Below are 23,314 nucleotides of genomic sequence, written 5' to 3' on the forward strand. Positions count from 1 at the left end.
AGCTTTATGAATGCTTTTAAATCATAATTGTAATTCTGCACTTATTCATTGCACTGATATTTGATTTACACTTAATCACTCACTTCCACTATTTCTACTTTATCTTCTCTTTTTATTTTACACCTAAACTAACCATGATTATTAGAGATTTCTGACTGGGAATTCACGGATCGAACCCCGTTCGATGAGCCCGCTTCATAATTTCCCACGGACGGACGTGTTGCGAATCGGCGCTCGCTACACCTTCTTCGTCGAATAGGTAATCTTGTTATTTTGAAACCTCATAATATACTTTAAAAGTTCCCTAACACAACATTGCTGAAACGGACATGGTTGTATGGTTCACGCATTGAGGTCCCTTATGTTATCACTAGAGCCCGGACTTCCATGCAAATGCATGTTTTTAAATAAGCTGGTTACAGTTCTGAAACTTCGCAAATATTCGTTTTGTGGCTTGACGATTCCAAATAACCGCTCTTTTTCCCTGCATGTTTGCATGTTTTGGCCTTTTTAGGAGAAAATTTATGCATAATGCACATTTTGAAGATTTTTACTTAATAGCGAATAATTAGACGTATATATTGCATAATATGACTTTTTTCTGACTTTGGCGCATATATAATGTTAATTTGCATGATACTGCCTTTTATGAATGTTGGTTTCCAGTATCCGGAACCATTTTTCGACGTTATACAGTAGGCCTATATCTATTACTGAGAGAGACAGAAAGAATGTATTCTTGGCATCCCATGAGACAACCAAAGTTAGTACATACGGCAGTGGTCCTATAATGTAATTAACCAACCATTTTCTTATCTGTTGCTTGAGTAAACATTGACGTAAGCCGGAAGTCCCCACGTCGATCCCTGTAATTCTTAGGAATAAGGTGTTCCAGTTATACACTGCCATGAATTGAACCGTAAATTGCGCATTACTCATTGATGGCAGATTTTTTCGCCTATATTAGACGAACAAAACAAAACTTGCATAGCCGTTCTGCGACGCCGCGTTATTAATGAGATAGCGACTTACAAACTTTAGTTTTGCACTGAACACTCTTCTGTTGTTTTCCTGGAATTTCCTGCCCGGAACTCTCAGTCGTCACACGTCTTTGATATCGCAGCAGACAATCGTTAACAGTGATTGAGGAAATTCAAATGTGTAAGCAGTCATCGAATGGAGAAGTAACTGCGGCAGCTAGAGATAGGTCGAACAAAGTGATTCGTTGAAATACTTATTTTGAATTCGCCAACTTTATAAAAGACGCGCTGTGGTGAAAATGCAACAGACGTAGCCTACAATTTGACCTCACTTTGTCCCAAATGTCTTCATTTAAGTATGCACCTGTCACGTCTTGTAACGTAGAAAGATAATTTCCATTATGTGCTGACAGATAAACGGATGAGCTTAAATCAAGACAATTTGGAGAAATCACGGTAGTTGTACAAAGTTTCAAAAAGAACTGAATTTTGATAGTGCATAATTTTCAGTTTATTGTGCATGTTTTGCCATATTATAGTGCATGAATGCATGCATATTTTGTGATTTGATAGTGCATGGAAATCCGGGCTCTACTTATCACTGACACATAAACACTCGAGTAAAATATACAGACAAGCTTCCAGCTCAGCTGATTAACATTTCCTCACACGACCTTCCTCAGGACACTTCTCATCACATCTGGTGCTTATTTCACCAGGAATAAATCATTCTACCATTTCATCTCATCCTCCATATTCACGCGCACTACTTCTACGCGCAAGTACGGGACAAATTTGCATCTATCTGCAATCACTGTGTCGTATTCATCTCAATTTTCCAATCAGTTTTCCCACACATACCGTTCCATTGACTTCTGGAGGACAAAATTCTATGTGTCCATTCTTAAGCATCTCACAGGAATAAACAAACGAACATTTCTAACACATCACTGTTATCTCAGCGATGGACTGCAATCTAAATATTTCACCTGGCTGTGGGTGATCACTAGTTCACAACCCGTCACGTTACCGCATGGTAATCTTGAAGACCATAATCAAAGGCTATAAACTACCATGCTCATGCAACTTACTAACGTACATGATACCGTCTAAGATAACACACGCTTATCTCACACAATAAATTTATTTATGATATTATTTCAACACATGCATGGAATCACAGAAGACATACTACACCATAAATCTAATTATGCAGAACAAAATTTTCCCCTTTTAGCATCCGTACAAGGAACTTAACTAATCCCTAAAATCCCTCGCTACATATAAAATAAGGACAAGTTACATGTATTACATATTTACATTACTTAAAAGAAAAAATTATTATTGAAGTTTACAGGCCATAATAATGTCAAAATTACTTAGCCGATTCCAGAAACTTCCGTTGTTCTGCTAAGGAATGTTTTTTTCCACCACTGAGCCATCGGGAAGAAGGGTCCAGCTACAGTGAAACTACTCCATCACGATACTGTCTTCCATCATTGGTAGCTATTGATGACCGTCACTGGTCACTGTCTTCTTTGCACGTGATTACCTGGCACAGTTTGTTAACTGTGACCCCTAAAGTTCACTGAGCAGTAAGGAAGGATATCACTCGTTAATCAGCACCAGCACAGTTTCTATTGAATGCCAAATGAAGCATAGTTCTATCGTGCGTAAATCTCTTCTGCCACACAGTTCAATTCCGGCACTACACACTACATCAGGGCCTCTCAGGGTGCATGCGCGTGGTGCATGCACTGTGCACGGTGCAAAAGACGACTTGGCTTGGTTGACCAGAGTGCAGACCCCCCACTCCTCGATTTGGAGCAATAGCGCTTACTCTCTCTTTCCTCACGCCTCTCTCGCTCGCTCCGCCTGTCTCCCTCTGCCCCACTTGCGCCGTAGCGCTCCAAATCCGGGCTGAGTTGAGCCGAGTATAGCCGAGTTGAGCCGAGCTTAGCCGAGTAGCCCAGAGACGAAGCGTTGATCCGAGCTATACCGAGCGGCACCGATGCACAGTGCACGGAGCTCTTGCGCCTCGCTCTGCACGCATGAGATTTTGGGCGTTTGAGAGGCCCTGCACTACATTGTCAAGAAATGGCTATCTCACTAGTGAAATTAAATTATCACTGTCTTTGTTTCCCGTATTTGCGTAGTCCTATCGGGTAAAGTTTATGCATGAATGCCACTGTCATTTATCAAGAAATTATATTGCTCAGGCTGTCCACCACGTGTCTGAACTGAACACGGTACACGTCTCCTCTGTTCACGACTGGAACACAGTGTGTGGGTCTACACCTTGAGCGTTGCCTCACTGCTTCCTGTTCTGTCTGCGCGCCCTTACCCTTACAACGGATTGCATCATACTGCACACAGGAACACTTTCGTAATTGTATCTACTAACTGAACAATACTTCAAAATTAGTTTTGTACATTAATTGGAATATTCTCTCATATTCAAATGTCCCCCTGCAGATTTAAGTCGTGCAAACGACCATTTAATGTTGGTACCACTACTTAAAATCTCTTTGCACAAGAATTAGCACTGCTCCTATTGGCTACTTCAAATTCTTCGCCAGTTGATACTAATATTACCCTCTCACTCTGATATTTGCTTACTGACGCTTTAGTCTTACGGAAAAGTACCTTGACCCAATTTCTTCATACCCTGGATTAGCCCCACGTGAATATCCAGCGCCAGGATTCTTCTGCCCGGTGTCGTAAATACGGTTGCAACTGGCCAACATTTATATTACCTTCCTCTGCTTACAAATTCACATTTAACAAACCAATGACAATGAACCGGTCGGGTTCAGTATCAATAGTTGATAAATAATCAATACGAATTTTGATGTGTACTATTTCAAAACCCATGTAACAAAAAGCCCCATGTAGTGCAACAAATTGCACACGATACACACAGACAAATAATTGCAAAATGCGTATAAATATACTGCTGAATGACCGTAAAATATTGTTTCATTTAACATAAAGAGCAGTTGTTGTTGTTTGAGTTATCAGTAAATAGACGGGTTTGATGCAGCCCTCCACCCCATCCTGTGCTAGCCTTTTCATTTCTACGTAACTATTGCATCCTACATCTGCTCTAATCTGCTTGTCATATTTATATCTTGGTCTACCCCTACCGTTCATACCACCTACACTTCCTCTAAAAACCAACTGAACAAGTCCTGGGTGTCTTAAGATGTGTCCTATCATTCTATCTCTTCTTCTCGTCAAATTTAGCCAAATCGATCTCTCACCAATTCGATTCAGTATCTCTTCATTCGTGATTCGATCTATCTATCTAACCTTCAGCATTCTTCTTTAACACCACAGTTCAAAAGCTTCTATTCTCTTTCTTTCTGAGCTAGTTATCGTCAATGTTTCACATCCATACAATGCCACGCTCCATACGAAAGTCTATAAAAAGATCTTTCTAATTTCTATCTCAATGTTTGAAGTGAGCAAATTTCTTTTCTTAAGAAAGCTCTTCCTTGCTTGTGCTAATCTGCACCTTATGTCCTCCTTACTTCTGTCGTCGTTAGTTATTTTACTACACAAGTAACAATATTCATCCACTTCCTTTAGAACTTCATTTCCTAATTTAATATTTTCTGCATAACCTGCCTTCGTTCGACTGCACTCCATTACTTTTGTTTTGGACTTATTTATTTTCATCTTGTACTCCTTACTCAAGATTTTGTCCATACCATTCAGCAGCTTCTCGAGATCCTCTGCAGTCTCAGATAAAATAACAATATCATCAGCAAATCTCAAGGTTTTGATTTCCTCTCCTTGGATTATGATTCCCTTTCCAAATTCCTCTTTGTTTTGCTTTACTGCCTGTTCTATGCAAAAATTGAAAAGGAGGGGAGACAAACTGCAGCCTTGCCTTACTCCTTTCTGGATTGCTGCTTCCTTTTCAAAGCCCTGGATTCTTATCACTGCACACTGATTTCTATACAGATTGTAGATAATTCTTCGTTCTCGGTATCCGATCCCAATCACCTTCAGAATCTTAAATAGCTTGGTCCAATCAACATTATGGAACGCCTTTTCTAGATCTACAAATGCCATGTACGTGGGCTTGTCCTTCTTGATTCGATCCTCTAAGATCAGGCGTAAAATCAGGATTGCTTCATGTGTTTCTACATTTCTTCTGAAGCCAAACTGATCTTATCCCAACTCAGCTTCAACTTGTTTTTCCATTCTTCTGTAAATAATACGCCTTAAAATTGTTCAGGCATGAGATACTAAACTAATGGTGCGGTAGTTTTCACACCTGTCAGCACCGGCTTTCTTGGGAATAGGTATAACAACATTCTGCCGAAAATTGGATGGGACTTCTCCTGTCTCGTACATCTTACACACTAAATGGAATAACCTTGCCATGCTGGTTTTTCCTAAGGCAGTCAATAATTCAGAGGGAATGTCATCAATTCCAGGTACCTTGTTCCTATTTCGGTCACTCACAGCTCTGTCAATCTCTGACCTCAAAATTGGTTCTCCCACGTCATCAACATCAACAGCCTCTTCTTGTTCCAGAACCAAATTATCTACATCTTCACCTTGATACAACTGTTGGATATGTTCCTGACCTATTTCAACTTTGTCATCCTTCCCTAGAAGTGGCTTTCCATCTGAGTTCTTAATATTCATACACTTAGATTTCCTTTCTCCAAAGGTTTCCTTGATTTTCCTGTACGCAGCATCTACATTTCCTAGGACCATACAACCTTCGACATCCTTGCACTTCTCCTTCAGCCATTCTTCCTTAGCTACCTCACACTTTCTATCCACTTCATTCTTTAATCGCCGGTATTCTTTTCTGCCCTCTTCATTTCTAGCATTCTTGTATTTTCGTCGTACATCAATCACGTCTGGTATCTCCTGAGTTATCCACTGATTCTTAGTTGATATTTTCTTCCTCTCTGTAACATTTCTTCAGCAGCCCTGCTGACTTGATATTTCATGACTATCCATTCTTCCTCTGTTGTGTTTCCTTCAGCCTTTTCATTTAGCCCTTGTGCAACATGTTCCTTGAAACAATCCCTAACACTCTTTTATTTCAACTTGTCTAGATCCCATCTTTTTGCATTCTTTCCTTTCTTCAATTTCTTCAACTTCAGATGGCATATGGCATTTCATGACCAACAAGTTGTGGTTAGAGTCCACGTCTGCTCCTGGGGAAGTTTTGCAATCCAACACCTGGTTTCTGATTCCCTGCCGAATCATTATGAAGTCTATTTGATACCTTGCCGTGTCTCCAGGTCTCGTCCACGTATACATCCGTCGTTTGTGGTGTTTGAACCAAGTATTCGCAAGGACTAAATTATGATCGGTGCAGAATTCAACCAGCCGACTTCCCCTTTCGTTCATTTGTCCCATTTCGAATTCTCCTACTGTATTACCTTCCCTTCCTTGGCCTACCACTGCATTCCAGTCTCCCATCACAATTAGATTCTCATCACCGTTTACATATTGCATTAAATCTTCTATCTCTTCATATATTCTTTCGATTTCCTCATCATCCGCTGACTTAGTAGGCATATAGACCTGCACTATTGTGGTGGGCATTGGTTTGGTGTCTGTTGTGGCGACAATAATTATTTCACTATGCTGGTCGTAGTAGCTTACCCGCTGCCCTATTTTCTTACTCATTATTAGACCAACTCCTGCATTACCCCTGTTTGATTTTGTGTTGATAATTCGGTAGTCGCCTGGCCAGAAATCCTCTTCTACCTGCCAACGTACTTCACTTATACCACCTATATCTAACTTTACTCAATCCATCTCTCTTTTCAAATTCTCTAACCTACCACAACGATTCAAACTTCTAACAAGCCACGCTCCGACTCGCAGAATGTCACTATCCATCTTCCTGATGGTCGCCCCCTCTCGGGTAGTCCCCACCCGGATATCCGAATACGGGACTAGTTCACCTCCGGAATATTTTACCCGGGAGCAAGCCATCATCAGTACATCATTCATACAGAGAGAGCTGTATGTCCTCGGGAGTTAGTTACGGCTGTAGTTTCCCGTTGCTTTCAGCCGTGTAGCAGTATAAACACAGCTAATCCCTGTTGAGTGTTATTACAAGGTCATATCAGTCAATCATCTAGACTGCCGTCCTTGCAAATTCCGAAAGGCTGCTACCTCCCTTTCGATGAACCATTCCTTAGTCTGGTCTCTCAAGAGAAACCCATCCGGTATGCTTGCACCTGCGGCTCGGCTATCTTCTTCATTGGGGCACGAAAGCCTCCCCACCGCGGCTAGGTCACATGGTTCGCAGGGGAGGAATGGGCAGTTATAAGCCATTATGTTGGTATTCAAATGCTACGGCTGTTATGTGGGAAGTTAAATATTATTTTTTAAATTCTCGCAACTAACCTCGGTCGCCCCTACATTCCATACACCCTCAATTATGTAAGCTACTTCATCCTGTACTGTTCGTTTTCACACAAGTTCTAGGAGGGACCGTTGGAAAAGTGGCAGCAAACATTGAGGCTAAGAGTCAGTTTCTCTTCCTGTAGGCTGTAACGGTTAGCACTACTACAGTAGCTGCCCACCTCGGAAGCATTGATTTGATTTCCACTAATATCGAAAATGGAATATTGTCTAGAGGGTTGCTATATGTTTAAAGGGGTACATGCAGCTCACCACCCTTGTGGTTGTGCCTGAGTAGAGTCCAGGTCCACATCGGGACTAGGATACGAATTTACATTTTACAGCCGTTTTCATATACGATCCTTAGTGATTGAGTTCTATTCATGACTAGTTCGTTTTGAAAACATGAGGAAAAGAATTGCGTGTGTGACAAAAATATCGTCAAACATATCTAACCAGATTACATGAATTTTTGTTGATATTCGTCATTTAATAGCAATGAAAGGGATCTAGTACAAAGCGCGGATGCACATCCAAAGGGATTATAATGATACATGAGCCAAGTACATTTTGAATCGTGATTCCTATTATTACTTTTAAAACTATATCACGAGCACCATCATGATTATATCTATTGATTCCGTTCCATTGAACGTCGAAAAACGATCAGCTATATAAAATTAGCACCGTTTTCAAAGGGACAGAGTCAAATAAAATTAAAGGTATGGGTATTATTAACGTTTCACTTTGTGTTGCAATACCGGCTTGAACATGACTTGAAAATGTACAATAATTATAGTTTCATGAGGAAAGTTTAGGTAGCAGTTCGATGTAATAACTACAGTTACTGGATTTGTAATTTCATCTATATTACACTGATTCCCGCACTGAACCTTTTATCCTACAATTTTATCCAATGAATCTCCCAATGTACGGGTTCGTGCCCGACAGATCTACTTCTTGGGTATCATGTCTACGGGTCCTGTGTTCGACTACCCGGCCACGTCGGGGAAATTTAATCGCGATCAGTTTTTTTTTCTAGTAGCTTTACGTCGCACCGACACATATAGGTGTTATGGCGACGATGGGATGGGAAAGGGCTACGAGTTGGAAGGAAGCGACCGTGGCCTTAATTAAGGTACAGCCCCAGTATTTGCCTGGTGTGAAAATGGGAAACCACGGAAAAACATTTTCCGGGCTGCCGACAGTGGGGTTCGAACCTACTATCTCCCGAATACTGGATACTGGCCGCACTTAAACGACTGCATCTATCGAGCTCGGTGCGATCAGTTATTTTCTTTGTCGCGGAGAATGGGACATTTTGATGAAAAACAATTCTGCAAAACACCCAATACTACTCTTCACTACACTGATTCGGAGTTTGACTGCAATCAACAGACATCACCCACACTTGGCTGGGGGGGGGTCTAATGTATTAATGTAGAAAGACTGCATGAGACTAGTACTATCAACTTTAAATCCTTATTATTAAACTCCCAATATTATAATGAAAACGTAGTTATTCACCGTTCCACAAAGGACGTTATAGGAATGTAGCATTTCCGTTCTACGAGACGCTTAAAAATATATTTGAGTCTCTATTGTAGAAATGGAAACACTCTTTGACTGAATGGTCAGCGTTGAGACCTTCGGTTCAGAGGGTCGCAGATTAGATTTCGGTCCAGGTCGGGGATTTTTATTACTGCTGATTAATTCTTCTAGCTCGGGGACTTGTGTTTGTGTTTCTTCCAACATTATACTCTTCATATTCAAACAAAATACTACCAACCACCACAGAAACACGCAAGAGTGAATACATTGTTGCACATACGGTTGGTATCAGGAAGGGCATCCGTTTTTGATAAAAACGGCTCAATCCACATGTGCAACAAAGTTCGCATCCGTGACCCCACAGGTGTGCCTAAAGCGGTAGAATAAGAAGATTGCAGTATTGGAAAAGTCGCCCAATTTTTAAGGTATCCAAAGTAAAGACTAAGGTATACAATTTTCTTGCTGGTCACCTGGGCCCTAAAACCGAAATAATTAAACAGATTGTGTTTTATTATCTACTAAAGTATTAAACTGCTATTTACAACTATTTACAAGTGTACTCGCGTATGACATTTCCGCCAAGCGGACTAGCCTCGCGTGTGTTAAGGAGGTAAGGCTCTGGAGCTAAGCTCTGTATTCCGGGGTGAGTGTGTTCGAACCACACTGTCGTATATCCTGAGAGTTTTTTTCCGTGGTTTCCCACTTCATGTCCCAGAAAATGCCGGGACTGTTCCTGTTCATACACCACATCTGACTCCTTCCACTTCCGTAAGCCAATTTCATTCACTATCATTCAATTCATTTTCATGTTCGGCTCCATGGCTACATGGTTAACGTGCTGGCTTTTGGCCAAGACGTCCCAAGTTTGACTCCTAGCCGGGTCGGTAATTTTAACCTTCAGTGGTTAATTTTGATGGCTCGAGGGCCATCTTTAGGATTATAATTAATCACAGGTAGGACTCCATCCTCATAGACGCCCAAGTCTCCTTTTAGGGAGTCGACTCAATAGACCTGCACCGGGCCTCTTCGGAGGTCACAAGCTATTTAAATATAATTTCATTTTCATTAGCTCCTCAACTATGTTTGGCATCAGGAAGGGCATCTGGCGGTTAAATATGCCATTTAATTTAACCTCACCTCATCCCCAACCCAGTATCCGGAAACAGGAGTAAGTGGTATGCATACGCATTCGCGTTTTGATTTTTCAATTGTTACAGTTTTTACTCACACACATCGGAACCCACACCTCTATGACTGATGCTTTCCAGTACGGATTTGACAGCGCATTACATACGTTATCAGTATAGACTGTTATGCCTTTCAGCGTTCAGTCTGCAAGCCTCTGAGAATATACTAAACGTCGCCACAATCCTCGATTTGGCACTAGTGTTGTGGCCATATTTAGTTCTATACCTCTTATCTTTAAATCGTTAGAAACCGAGTCTAACCATCGTCGTCTTGGTCTCCCTCTACTTTTCTTACCCTCCATAGCAGAGTAAATTATTTTTGTAGGTAACCTATCCTCCTCCATTCGCCTCACATGACCCCACCACCGAAGCCGGTTTATGCGTACAGCTTCATCCATCGAGTTCATTCCTAAATTAGCCTTTATCTCCTCATTCCGAGTACCCTCCTGCCATTGTTCATACCTGTTTGTACCAGCAATCATTCTTGCTACTTTCATGTCTGTTACTTCTAAATTATGAATAAGATATCCTGAGTCCACCCAGCTTTCGCTCCCGTAAAGCAAAGTTGGTCAAAAAGCAGGCCGATGTAAGGATAGTTTCGTCTGGGAGCTGACTTCCTTCTTACAGAATACTGCTGATCGCAACTGCAAGCTCACTGCATTAGCTTTACTACACCTTGATTCAATCTCACTTAATATATTACAATCCTGGTAGAACACACAACCTAAATACTTGAAATTATCGACCTGTTCTAGATTTGTATCACCAATCTGACATTCTATTCTGTTGAATTTCTTACCTACTAATAATAATAATAATAATCGTATGGCCTCAGCTACCGTGTGCAGACATTTCAATTTGACGCCATCTGGCTGTCTGCTCGTCAATTTCGACGTTCCGTTTTACTCTAGGCCCCCACTAGATGGCAGATCGAGTAAACCGAAACTCTCTTGGGCGTCTATGGCTGAGATTTAACTTACCTACTGACATCAATTTAGTCTTCGAGAGGCTAATTTTCATACCATACTCATTGCACCTATTTTCAAGTTCCAAGATATTAGACTGCAGGCTTTCGACACAGTCTGCCATTAAGACCAAGTCATCAGCATAGGCCAAACTGCTTACTAAATTTCCACCTAACTGAATCACTCCCTGCCATTTTATACCTTTCAGCAGATGATCCATGTAAACTACAAACAGCAAAGGTGAAAGATTACAGCCTTGTCTAACTCCTGTAAGTACCCTGAACCAAGAACTCATTATACCATCAATTCTCACTGAAGCCCAGTTGTCATCATAAATGCCTTTGATTGATTTGAATAATCTACCTTTAATTCCATAGTCCCCCAGTATAGTAAACATATTTTCGCTCGGTACCCTGTCATATGCTTTCTCTTGATCTGCGAAACATTAACACAACTGCCCATTCCTCTCGTGGCATTTTTCAATTACCTGGCGCATAGTGAAAATCTGATCCTGACAGCCTCTTTGTGGTCTGAAACCACACTGGTTTTCATCCAACGTCCTCTCAACGACTGATAGCACCCTCCCTTCCAAGATGCCAGTGAATACTTTGCCTGGTATACTATCAATGAGATACCTCGATAGTTGTAGCAATCCTTCCTGCTCCCTTGCTTATAGATAGGTGCAATTACTGCCTTTGTCCAATCTGAAGGTACTTTACCAACATTCCACGCTAATTTTACTACTCTATGAAGCCATTTCTTCCCTACCTTCCCAGTATACTTCACCATTTCAGGTCTAATTTCATCTATTCCTGCTGCCTTATGACAATGGAGTTTATTTACCATCCTTTCCACTTCCTCAAGCATAATTTCACTAACATCATTTTCCTCCTCCCCATGAGCTTGGCTGTTTATAACACCACCAGGATGATTTCCTTTTACATTGAGAAGATGTTCAAAATATTCCCTCCACCTCTCCAGTGATTCCCTGTGATCTATTATGAGTTCACCTGAATTACTCAAAATACTGTCCATTTCCTTTTTCCCTCCTTTCGTAAGATTCTTTATTACTGTCCAGAAAGGTCCTAGCCCTTCCAGGTTATTACCAAAATCTTCCCATGACTTCTTTTTGGATTCAACAATTATTTGTTTCGCTCTGTTTCTTTCATCTACGTACACATCCCTGTCTGCCTCGGCCCTTGTTTGGAGCCATTTCTGATAAGCTGCTCACAGGCTGCTCTCACTTCATCTTTCCACCAAGATGTTCGCCTTTTCCCATCTTTACACACAGTTGTTCCTAGGCATTCCCTTGCTGTTTCTACTACAGCATCCCTGTATGCCACCCATTCACTTTCTATATCTTGAACCTGCTTACAGTCTACTGTTTGAAATTTCTCACTAATCATATCCATGTACTTCTGTCTAATTTCCTTGTCATGGATATTTTCTACCCTTATTCGCTTGCAGACAGATTTCACTGTCTCTACCCTAGGCCTAGTGTTACTTAGTTCACTACAGATCAGATAGTGGTCTGTATCATCGAAAAATCCGCGAAAAACTCGTACATTACTAACATATTTCCTGAATTCAAAGTCTGTTAAGATATAGGATATTATGGATCTGATACCCCTAGCCACCCATGTGTAGCGGTGAATAGCCTTATGCTTGAAGAATGTATTCGTAACAGCTAAGCCCATACTAGCACAGAAGTCCAGCAAACGCTTCCCATTTCCATTAGCTTCCATATCTTCGCCACATTTACCAATCACCCTTTCGTATCCTTCAGTTCTATTCCCAACTCTCGCATTTAAATCGCCCTTAAGCACTATTCTATCCTTGCTGTTAACCCTGACCACGATGTCACTCAATGCTTCATGAAACTTGTCAACTTCATCCTCATCTGCACCCTCACATGGTGAATACACGGGCACAATTCTTGTCCTAATTCCTCCAACTGACAAATCTACCCACATCATACGCTCATTTAAGTGCCTAACAGAAACTATATTGCGTGCAATGGTATTCCTGATAGACAGCCCTACCCCAGACTCTGCCCTTCCATTTCTAACACCCGTGAAGAACACTTTATAATCTCCTATCTCTTCCTCATTATCTCCCCTTACCCGAATATCACTTACTCCTAGCACATCCAGATGCATCCTCTTTGCTGACTCAGCCAGTTCTACCTTCTTTCTTCCATAAGCCCCATTAATATTGATAGCTCCCCATCTAATTCCATTTCGTTCGCCAAGTTTTTCCAAGGAGTCCCTCGCCTGTCAAATGAGAGTGGAACTCCGTTACTCCCATAGGTCCGAGGCATGCTTAAAATGTTCTGAGGTCGGTAAATTGATGAAGCAGGATGCTACCCTACCTGCACTTAGTCCAAGTGAGGATCTCTCCTCTAACGGGTTTTGGACAACCGGTGAATTGTGTAGTCCTAGCCGCCTGAGCACAAGGAGTGCCATGACTCAGAATATGTCCGAGATGCCCACTCCCATTCCACAGCAACTGGTATCCCGACTCTCAGGACCACTTACTAGGCCACTCAGCCGTTGCCCATGGTTCACGAACTAGGACGTGACTACAGTAACCCACAAACATGAACCATTGACAGCTCATTGTCATCCCCAAATATTTTTTTTTTTAATTTTTAAAATTTATTTTTATAACTGTTAGCTTCTTCATCTGCAAAAAATGTAGAGTAATACATTTATAAACTACCTGAAAAAGAAAACATACGGTAAGAGTATTATATCTGAAAAAGAAACAACTTAATTAAAATAGAATGACATGTTTTGTTCATAAAATAACATCATCAGATTCCACCAAAACCACTCGCAAATCACAGTTTATGAGCACATCTCAGTCTATGCCTGAATGGATAAAAAAGGGGGAGTCATTGGTAAATTCCAGACTCCAAGTACTTAAACAGGAATGAATGCTTATACACTTCTTAATATTGAGAGGGACAATGATAGAACTTGAAGATGTTGTTTTAAGAACGGAACATGACATTCTATTTTAATTAAGTTGTTCCTTTTGCAGGTGTAATACTGTTACCATATGTTTACTTCTGCATGTAGTTTATAAATGTTTTACTTAAAGTTAGTTTCGGCGTAATGAAGAACCTAAATGCTATAAATTAACTTAGTCGAAACTGAAGAGATATGGTTTCAATTAATAAAAGATATAATTCCAGAACAGTTCACTTCACGCCAACAAGCCGCATTGAACACCACGTAGCCGTCTGATATACACACTGCTCGTTGAAGTGACATGTCACGAACTTGGAACCGTGTCTCTTATCAGCATGCATTCACTTGCGAATGACTCATACAAGAGTGACTCACTCTCACTGTCTAAAGTTCTTACATAGGACAGTGGGGGAAACTAGTAGTTTCCACTTCCAGATCATTGCGAGTGCCCTGCGCCGTCCTTCTAGACCTGCCCCAAGCACCGTTCTCCCGAATTTCATTATCACAGTACGTTAGGAAATAATTGTCTTGTATAGTTCATATTACTGTAAAATATTGTGGCAAAAATTAAGACCTTTCCGGAATAAGGATTTAACCCACCAAATTAGTTTTTCAGGAGAAAGAAAAATTTCATGGCATATAAGTTACTACTTGAACCAAATGCATATGAAATTTCGCAAATTAGTTCATCTACCAAAAAATCAACGTTTTATCGTTATAACTTAACTCTTTAAACAATATTTTGTACCAGGAACTCATGGTACATGCAATATTTTTTAAGAGCAATGCCATTTAATTGTCACGCGCGCTAAGAACTACAAGCTCGATGTGTTTACATCTATCAGAACGAGCCAGCATGAGCGCAAACAGCAGTGAATGACGTAAGTACAAGAGCGAGGTAGACTACCCGTCCAACTCATCAACTCACTACATGACAAGGACGAGAGTTCTAGTACAACGTCACACGTTCTCGAACATTCGAATCAGAGATTTTGAAAACTTCCTTAATAATGGTCGTATCGTCTTGGGACATACGTCATTTTGTAGCGAATTACAATAACGTCTCCATGATCAAATTTCAAGAAAATCCACTTAGGGATTTTCGTTTAATTCCACTTCTAAATAATGACGCTATCTGAAGACGTATAAGCCTCGAGCATATAAAAGGCAAGGCCACTCGACAGTGGACATGCATTCATCGTTGGGAGTTCTGACTTATCATAACGCCGCGATATTGTTCGTCTGAACGAAAAGCTTTTGAAAGTCTATCAGAAATACTGTTCGAAAGGCCTTAGAATTCTGTGAGTAAACTGAACTTAGGATCTCGTGTGTAAACGAGGACATAGAAAATTATCGAGTCTTGGAGATATTTTGATAAAGCGTGCAACTTAGAATCTAAAATATCTATGTCGTAAAGGTGTTAATTATTTCCAAGTGAAACATTGGAACATTATTTCAGTAACTGTGATATTTAACTTTGCATTTCTTCGATCAGAGACCCAGTGAAGTGTATAATTTGCTATGCAAATCTGAACTTTAAAAGTGTTTAAAATATTTCACCATAATAATACAAGTGTTGGCCCATTGAACACTTTAGTGTCCCTGAAGAAGTGATTATTTTTTTGTGCGATAAACTGTGCCAAACGCACTGTTATATTCGTAACTGGATTCGAACTCATGCTTGCACATAATTATTTTCAACTATTCTTCAGTGACTTTATTATTTCACAAAATGCACTGTGTTAAGCGTGGCTAACAAATGATTATTTATCGCTATTAGCAGTGTCCTTCGGATAAACTCCTAAATAGCCCTTTTGTTTCAAATGCGACACTATTATGCATTGTGGAAAATAACCACGGACAGTGCAGTGCAAGTGAACGATATTTAGTTTCTTCATTTTCAGTGGTAAATAACCATGATCTGTGTTCTATTCTTTTATTTCTTAAATCAATGCTATCCGCATTTCAACTTTTAAAGTGACATTCAATATTTTCTATCTGCAAGTGCCGAGTGAAGTTTTGGCATACTTCAATCTTCGTGTTGTGCGCCTACATCAAATAAAAGTCTATCTTTGGTGTCAAGTGATTCCGAACGTGTCGGAGGACTGTACGACTGTAGACACTCGTATAAGTTAACCCACATCGTGATCGCCGCAGGCCTTCAAGAATTTCGAGACCTTCAGTTTCGAGGTACGGTTCGACTCCATGCTGGTGAACGTACTTGGGAGTATGGGTAGAATTCCACGGTGACGATAGGATCCTGGAGTACGAGTTCAATTCCTGTGAGTACAAGCATGTCTGGAGAACCATTCAGGAAGGTGATTCGGGGGATAGCGGTTCACTGCACAAACGTGATATAAATTTCAACTTGCCAATAAGTTTGAATAAATTAATATTTCAAAGAAATATTCACTCATTGTAGATATAACTTATCCTCCTGTACCAAGCCCTACCTATTTTTACCTAGGAATTGCCCTGAGAACTTTCAATCCGTGTTCTTTTAAATCATCAGTCAGGTATATCTGCTAGTATATCTTACATTTGTATATAACAGAGGAGAAATCGTGTACATTCACTTCGAACACAAATTGTAAAATATATTTTACTGCTACATTATGAACAAGCAAGTGATACAGTGGAAAATAATCTGCTAGTATATCTTACATTTGTATATAACAGAGGAGAAATCGTGTACATTCACTTGGAACAGGAATTGTAGAAAATGATATTAGTGTAATAATTAATGTAACAAGAATGAAATGCCAAGAACATATTCAAAAATAAAGATATGATCTTGTCTGTGGTCGTTATTTCAAAGATGTGTTACACCTGGCGTTGAACCACGACTAGCACTTATCCACTATCATGACTGATGGTCCATCCTTGCATCATAGAGGACAAAGTGCTGCTCGCTGTAAAGCAGCATGAATTTCAAATGTAAGACATAACATGACTCAACAGCAGGTTTTTAAAAATTTGCTGGTTACATCCTGATTCCGGGGAGGTCTTCAATTATGAACTGGGAGAAAATGTGTTAGGTATATAAGTAAATTATACTTGTATCTTGTAAATGCTGTTATCATTCAATATATTAAGCCTCATTTCATAGTTGGACAAAGAGTTCGTTTGTTGTGGTTAATATTATTGCGTAATTCCCACATAAATTAATACATACATACACACATCTTCATTAAGGACTGTTATGTCTTCCACCGTTCAGTATGCAAAACACCATGAATGAATTAAGTGCCTCCACAATCCTCTATTTGTAACAGGCTAAGTCAGTTCTACACCTTTAAGCCTTAAATCATTAAAACGAGAATCTAATCATCATCTCCTTTGTCTCCCCCTGCTTCTGTTACCCTCCACCGTCACGTCCATTAATATCCCAGGTAATCCATACTCCTTCATCCGTTTCTCATGAGCCAAACGCCGAAGCAGGTTTCCAAGAATTAGTAGCAAACAAAACCATATCCACACATGCGATGAATTGCCTTGGGGGAGTGGAAGTACAGGCTACCGCTATCCGTTTACTCTATGCCCCCAGGATTTAACCTGGTACTGGCATTTGGTGTAGGCTGAGCGATCTTCATGGTAATATCGTCGCTGCTGAGTCAAAACCACGAATGTGACAATGCTCTTACTAAAAAATATTTTCCTCAAGGCCGGTTGCGCCTCCCAGCCACAGGGTGATATGCAGTCTATCAGAACAATTTTGGTCGTGTTCATGTTCCTATGGGCAAACGTAAAGAAAAATGGATCTCAAATACATTATAGTGTTGCAGTAGACAATTACGTCATGCAAACATACATTCGTATATTACGGTACGGCAGGGTTCAGTTAGTTTTACACATATGCATAGGAAAATTAACTCAACGTAAATTTTTTGATGGACTGTATATCCGTATGCGGTTGGGAGGCGTGATCTGTCTTAAGGGAAATAATGCATAGGAGGAGTACTCTCACATTCGCCGATTGGACTCCACAGCGACGATATCACTCTCCAGAAGATGAGATTTCGTTTCTAAATTTTTCGACTTCCTGACAGGGAATAGAACTGAAGTCTTTACGAGTGCATAGCACACACCATTTACGCCTCTGCTAGGCAGCCTTCTTCCAGAATTATAGACTGTATTAAATAAAATATGAAATGTTATTCGTTTTGCAAGGCAATTGGTTCTTGGGTTTGCAAGAAATCCGTTTAATTGAAATTATTGCTGTCAGTATTATTTTGATCACGTACGTCACTTTTAAGTCATACGATGGTAGTAATCTTTATAATATATAATACTACTCATTTTCAAATATCATTCAAATTCAGGAATTCAAGATTCAAATTTACTATCACTACGATCATTTATAGATTACTGGTGGAATTACCCGGTTGTTTAGACGGGGTTTTCCGCCTGTCACAAGACAATGAAAGCCATGGCGAGAGAAATGAATGCTACCAAGCGGCATAAAAATTGTTGTTTATAGCAACCCGGGATCTCTTGACTCTACAAAGCGGCGGTAAGATTAGTTATTACAGCATCCCGAGAGCTTTCGCCCGAAATATTGCGAATTTCTTTCGTGCATTTACCACCCTTAGAGATGGAATTATTCGAAACGGTTTCTTATCTGTCACCTACGACCAATGAGGAACATCTGTAACATATCGTCTTTACGCGTGAGAAATCCTCTATATAATATTTTTGAGGGAGAAATACTGACCCGCAGCACATATAACATTAAGGAGGGGAATTTCTTGAAATTACTCACACAGTATTGAACCTTAGATGATAGAACCTTACGAACCAAAGTTCTAAGCAGAAATATTTCATATATATCATTTTTGGATGATGATGATGATGATGATGAAGCTTGTTGCTTTAAGGGGCAAATCATCTAGGTAATCGGCCCCTAATGGTACTGAATGAGACGAAATATAATGACAATTTAAAAAGCTCAAAATCATCCACAGACCAGAATCCAGAACGTGTTGACGAAGATTGAATAGATGGATATGAATTTAAAACAATCAGTGGATCTGACCCGCAATGCCTCATATTCCCAGAAACTAGCGTTAAACAATAGTATTACTGACCAACGCACTGCTTCTAAAGAACAACCCTGAATCTATGATGCGTGAGGTCTAGAGGGGTCCAAAATCCAGGTCACCGGTCCGTCATAATGGTACTTATCGCTAGGAACGTAGAACCATGGCGTTCGTCATATTGCGGTACTAATCAAAAGTACCGTGGCATCGTGGTATTCCACACATTATGGTACTACTCACAGGTAATGTAATGCGCACATGTAACGCAGACCTATGGTGTTTCTCACATTTTGGTGCCATTTACAGGCACCGCAAACCTACTCACATAGTTGTACTAATCACAGGGACTTGTAATATCCCGTGGTGTTTCTCACACAGTGGGTACTAATCATAGAAAAGGTCGACCCATGGTGTCGCTCACCCATAGTGTCGCTCATATAGTAATAACAGGTACTGTAAAAACCACCCGGATTCACACACTGTCGCTACTAATCACAAATCCATTGTGTACCTAACATAGTGGTACTACGCACAAGTAAAGGCGACCCATGGTGCTCGCCGCGTGGTGGTACTAATTACAAATAGCCTCGTGGTTATAATTCGATCATCCCTTGGGCATCCGGCTCCATAGCTAAATGGTTAGCGTGCTGGCCTTTGGTCACAGCGGTCCCCGGTTCGATTCCCGGCAGGGTCGGGAATTTTAACCATAATTGGTTAATTTCGCTGACACGGGGGCTCGGTGTATGTGCCGTCTTCATCATCATTTCATCCTCATTACGACAAGCAGGTCGCCTACGGGAGTCAACTCAAAAGACCTGCACCAGGCGAGCCGAACTTGTCCTCGGACACTCCCGGCACTAAAAGCCATACGCCATTTCATCCCTTGGTCACCCCTTTTTTTAGTCGCCTCTTACGAGAGGCAGGGGATACCATGGGTGTATTCTTCGTCTGTGTCCCCCACTCACAGGGGGTTCTGTGTTTCGCTCAAGTCCGTCGGGAAGCCGGATAGGACCCCACTATCCGCCACCTGGGACGCGCCACGTGGGAGTATCACCTCTCCCCCTGCCGCGCCAGCGTATTTTTTTCGTGGACAATTTTCGCAGGAGCAACATTATTTCACTCTCCCGTGTTAGGTGATCCCTGAGATATCATGATGTGTTCGTAAGTGAGTGAGTGCTATTTTGCATTTTTTGTAGATGACAAGTTTACCAGCATTCGTGACCATTTCAACACGTATAATAGGATTATCTGTTTGAAGGTGAAATGCGCCATAGGTTTCCATTTAATGTTGTGTCAACAGATCTTCGCTTGAGGAGTTCATTAAACAAAGTGTTAATATTTTAGACGCTAATGGAATTCACTTAATCTTTGCAGCTTATGCGATCCATTGAGAGTCTAACACTTCCAAAGCGACTGCTTCCCATACAGGTGGGCAACAGATCAAGGAGTGTCAAGTGATCAGCGTTGTGAATTCCTAAGTTCCTTTGCTTCACTTCCTAGTCCGAGTCCATTACTTTTCATATCAGACAGCTATGCACTTGACCTCAAGAGTACGAGGGAATACTGCCACAACCCTTGGACCAGAAAAAACAGTGACGAACCAGTGATCACCTGAGACCTCGAACTTGCACTACAGTGCGAGGCTAGGAAAAGGAGTCGTTAACTCCGTAGTAATGAAACTGGCCCAATGAGATGACCTCGGCTCTGAAATGAGAGTGGCTTCAAAATGGAAGAGCATAGTACCACAAATGTAAGAATCGTTTCCCACGAGACGGAAACAGCTCTCAATTCTCAAAGAGGAAGAGGGTCATCTGATGAATGAAAAATCGTCTGCCTGCTGACAAGCTTTTCTCAAAGGAAGTGAGTTATTTAAATTGAAATAACCAATCTCCGTGTATTGTTGTCTATATTCCATTTCAAACTATGATTCATTTTGAAATGATAAAGATGGTCAGCACTATGCCTATTGTTTCTAAAATCTCCAACATTAAAATAGAGAGGTAGGTGATGTTTACAGAATAAATTAGTCTAAAATATTTCTTTACTCTATTCATCCGTTGTATTCCCTTCTCACAAGTGAGTATCTAAACCAGGGCTTCTCAAACGCTCAAAATCTCACTCATTCAAACAGCGGCGCAGAGTTCCTGTGCACAGTGCATCGGTCCCGCTCGGCTCACCTCGGACCAACGCTTCGTCACTGGGCTGCTCGGCTAAGCTCGGCTCAACTCACCTCAACTCAGTTCGGATTTGGAGCGCTACGGAGCAAGAGAGGAAGAGGGAGACAGTAGGAGCGAGCGAGACAGGCGTGGGGACAGATAGAGAGAGCGCTATTGCTCCAAATCGAGGAGTGGGGTTCTGCACTCTAGTCAGCCAAGCGAAGTCGTCTTTTGCATCGTGCACAGTGCATGCACCAGGCGTATGCACCCTGAGAGGCTCTGATCTAAACACTAAACAGTGAGAATTACATCACCTCTTAAGACACAATGCCACTATTGGCCTTCCTGCCGATTATTTACCTTAAGTATGGCTACGGCCCTCAGCCACATACCGTTTTTCAGTTCATCAGAACAATTTCCGTTGCGTTAATTTCCTACGCTGACGTATGAAGAAAAATGCACCTTACGGTACAATACGGCAAGGATGCATGTTTGCGTGACGTAATTGTGGACTCCATTTTTCGTTATGCGTGAGCATAAGGAAATGAACATAACGAAACTTGTTCTGATGGACTGAATATCCATGCGTGGCTAGGAAGCATGACCAGTATTAAGGAAAACTATGGATAGGAAAATAATTGTCCGATACGCGTTACTGTTTCTTAAGCGAGGACATACAAGAGTGCCATGAATTTCAAATCACCTCCTTCTTGTTTAACAAGATATCGATTTTGGCTCCACTCTGAAACTCACAGTACACCACTTGGCTGGCAGTCATTTTCTATGTGAAACAATCTTATTTACAGTATATACAAATAAAACCAACCTTTCCAAGCAGGAAGTACAATAACACACAGCGTACTGATAGGTTACAACGTACAGTAGTTATTACGTTATTTTGGCTCAAATTCTAACACTGCATTCTGTGTCACAATATATCTCACATTCAGTTTGCATAAATGTGGAGATTGATGATTTTGACTGAATCCACCAGTACATCTTTACAAATAGGTATCAGTTCTCGCTTATCCAGACTAAATTCGTTAAATACATAAGGACAGTATCAGAAAATCGTTCCTTTCGATCCGGCAGGACCTTGGAATATCATAACATCGTGAATGGGTCCTTACGCCATACATATGATCTATCATCAAATCTCGATAAGTGTTTCGTTATTTATTTTGTGGACAACATTTACTATGGTTTCCTTGTAAGCACCCCTTACTCTTAATTTGAATGGGTAGACCTATCTGATGTTAATCACTCAATGTACCTCCTAGCCTAACTCTTGAGTAGATAGCTGAGTAGTTTGATCAATCAGCTTCGGCATGTTTCTCGTATCGTTCTGATGTATTGCACGTAGCCGTACTTATTCGAGTATTATTTTGATTGGTTTGAGAAATGCAGTTCATTATTGATATGTTGAATCACCTACTATTTTCATTGAAATATGAGTCATGATAAACTTGTGATACCGTTTACATTATTAATTAATGAAATATATTTCTCGTTTGTGAGAGATTCAATACAGTAATCACCAAACGAGAGTTTATTGCAAACTGAAGCGAGGCACGAATAGTGAACTGGCGGGATGAGCAGGCCCTATTAGTGGAGAACCCTACCGGTCGGTCTCGGTGGACAGAACTGCTATTCTCTTCAATAATGGGAATTGGGAAACAGCCTCATTATCTTGAAAACAGGAAATAAACAAAAATCAGCGCATTATTGTCTTTCACTTTCCTTAATGTCATCGCAGTAGCTGGATATGGTTTCCATTTTCGCTCATGGAGACCTGAAATGTTCAAAGAAAATTCTGTAACACACGTCGTTTTTTATCGTCTGTTATTTCACTGATCACTTTCTTAATATCGTTTTCCAGGGCCGTAGGTGTAGGGGGATTGTTCCGACAGACTTTATGTTTGAAATTTCTACATAAACAAGTCACACATACTGAGGTCTGTGGAATGAGCTGGCTATAATTCCTCACTAATTATCCGGTCACCAAACACATTTCTAATTGCAGCAATAAAAATAGTGCAGTGTGGACCGCAGCACCGTCTTGCTGAAAGTA

The sequence above is a fragment of the Anabrus simplex genome, chromosome 2 (genome assembly GCF_040414725.1).
Source record: "Anabrus simplex isolate iqAnaSimp1 chromosome 2, ASM4041472v1, whole genome shotgun sequence".
In the NCBI taxonomy this organism is placed as follows: domain Eukaryota; kingdom Metazoa; phylum Arthropoda; class Insecta; order Orthoptera; family Tettigoniidae; genus Anabrus; species Anabrus simplex.